The sequence below is a fragment of the Hyperolius riggenbachi genome, chromosome 12, assembly GCF_040937935.1.
Source record: "Hyperolius riggenbachi isolate aHypRig1 chromosome 12, aHypRig1.pri, whole genome shotgun sequence".
In the NCBI taxonomy this organism is placed as follows: domain Eukaryota; kingdom Metazoa; phylum Chordata; class Amphibia; order Anura; family Hyperoliidae; genus Hyperolius; species Hyperolius riggenbachi.
In genome coordinates this window covers 89,014,206-89,016,644 of record NC_090657.1, presented here as the reverse complement: position 1 = coordinate 89,016,644, position 2,439 = coordinate 89,014,206, and the positions used below count along the sequence as shown (strand labels likewise).

The window sequence follows — 2,439 nt, the reverse complement described above, 5'->3', positions numbered from 1 at the left end:
ATTCTTCCTCTTGCACCCTGGATTTTTTGAGTTTTGTGATTCTTTTTTGAAGTCTGGCCGCAGACACAAAGGAGATATCCCTTTGTGCTTCTTCTATATATTGTTGGTAGCGGTGATGTTTTGTCTCGTTAATTAATTTTATTTCTTGTCTTGACTCAACGTTGTCTATAGTCTTCTGTTTTTCCTTTGGGCGTAAAAGACCCATTGTATGACTGTGTGGTATGAGTGGTGTATTGTAGGTGATGTCATCCTTTTTTTTTGGTGGTGGTGTATGTTATGTGTTTTTTCTTTTCTTTATTTATTTTTAGTACGTTGAATAAATGATGTAATGTAGGTGTTGTTTCCGTTTTTGTATGGAAGTGGCTGATTGATACTCCTTCAACAGTAATATCTCATATGAGAATGATTTATGAGTTATGTGTTTATATCTTGTTTTGGGTATTTCCCTTGCATTATATATTTTTCTGATGTAAATACTGTAAATAGAGTTATTGCTTGATGAAATCAAGTATAAAACAGGATGTTTAATGTTGTATATAAGATCTTTTGGAGGAAAAATCTCTTGTATAATTTTGCTTTCAGATATGCATATTTTTTAATTTATTTATTGCCTATAATGTATGCTATATGATCCTGTCTTTTATAATAAAATATCTTGAGGAGCTTATCTTGGTCAGAAAAGGTTACATTTGAGAAGACTAATCCATTGATTCTGCTGTGGCATAGAGTGCTTTACCTGCACTTTCCTAGGTGCTGTCATCAGAGGCATAGAACCAAAGCCAGTACTGTCAAGTGTTTTCTCTTTCCGCGGTATTGAGAATGGGTGCATACATGCAGCATGTCCCCAGTTGATTACTTGTTGATGGCACAATAATCAACCACTCAACATTCCACTCATACACACCTCATTTTAAAAGCACACAAAAGATCGATATCGGCAAGGTAGTGTGGCCAAGCGGTCTAAGGCGCTGGTCTCCTCAGAGGCGTGGGTTCAAATCCCACCACTGCCAGTCTACAACTTCTCTCTTGCCTCGCAGGCCTCTTGTGGATCTACTACGTCCCTTCATCAACAACAAGAAAGCTCAAATACTTCTCTTTTCCTCCATCAGCTTGCACAACAACATGAATGAGGCGTACCCAGCACCGCACTTTCTTTCACCGCTACAAAGGAATACAGTTTAGAAAAAAAAAGTGCTTACAATGGCTTAAGACCTTTACATGCACTTTTCCACTGGATTCTGACAATGTGCCACAGCTCATAACTCCTGGCTGTGGAGGGCCTTTTGACAGCAACAGTGGCAACAGATAGGACTTTCTACAAAGTAAACAGGGCAAAGATCTCATTTAGATGACTGAGATGAGAGCTGCCCCTATTACCCAATAGTAGGCAAATGTTTCCTCTCAATTGTAGGTGAATGGGATTTAAGGTATACGTGCAATAGCATCTATTCCAGTGCTACGGGCTACATTGTACATTGTACGTAAGTGGACAATTGTGATTTTTTTTAGACAGGTGACATTACTTTTGCATAAAAGCTGATACATTAACTACGTGGGCAGTTAGGGGTTCAAGAGGATGTCTTTTATTGTACGCTAGGCCAAAGCAGGTTTTCTCAACCAGGGTTCCCTGGAAGCCCAAGCTTCCTTCAGGACTTTTCAGGGGTTCCCTGGCATTTTCCCCACTTGCCCCAGTAAGGTCGGTTTCCTTGAGATGCAAAAATTATTTGAAGGCTTCCTCCAGGGTCTCATGATGGGAATACACCATGAGATTTTTTGGCAGATAGTTGGTTCGATAGATAATTTAATGCATATCCGATCTGATTTTCGATCGGAAAATCGATCGGAAAAGCAATCGGACAGTAGGTGCTTCACTCAGTGGTATCAGAGCAATGGAACACAAGTCAGTACCGTTATGCGTTCTTCCTTATGGAACTGAGAATGGCTGCCAACATGCAGCATATCCCCAGATGATAACCTGTTGATGGCACAGTAATTAACCGCTTAACCTTTGACTCTTGAAAAACGTGTCTTAAAGCACGCAAGAGTAGACATCCACAGGGTAGTGTGGCTGAGCGGTCTAAGGCGCTGGATTAAGGCTCCAGTCTCCTTGGAGGTGTTGGTTCAAATCCCACCACTGCCAGCCTTTAACTTCTCGCTTGCTTGACAAGGATATACTATGTAGGAAAGATAAGGCCTCAGCTCCTCTGGCTTTAACACTTGCTCAAATACTTGTCTAAGCTTATACATCAGGGCAACTTGAGGAGCTTATCTTGGTCAGAAAAGGTTACTTTTGACCTAGCTCCCGGACTTCCAGTAGAGGGTGTACTTGCTGTTTCCTTGAAGCCGACTTTGAAGCACTTTTTTGGGCACCATTTGAACTTGAGGTCCCTGCTTGGCTTGGGCCTAGCAGGGGCCTTGCCTGTGCTAACCGGCCGCTCC

General features: G+C 41.5%; 1 non-coding gene across 1 annotated transcript; it reads left to right on the top strand.

The window, feature by feature from the left end:
* Positions 1-2,058: 2,058 nt before the first annotated feature.
* Positions 2,059-2,140, top strand: TRNAL-AAG (transfer RNA leucine (anticodon AAG)). Its single transcript has one exon. It is a non-coding gene; the product is annotated as a tRNA-Leu (tRNA).
* Positions 2,141-2,439: the final 299 nt, after the last annotated feature.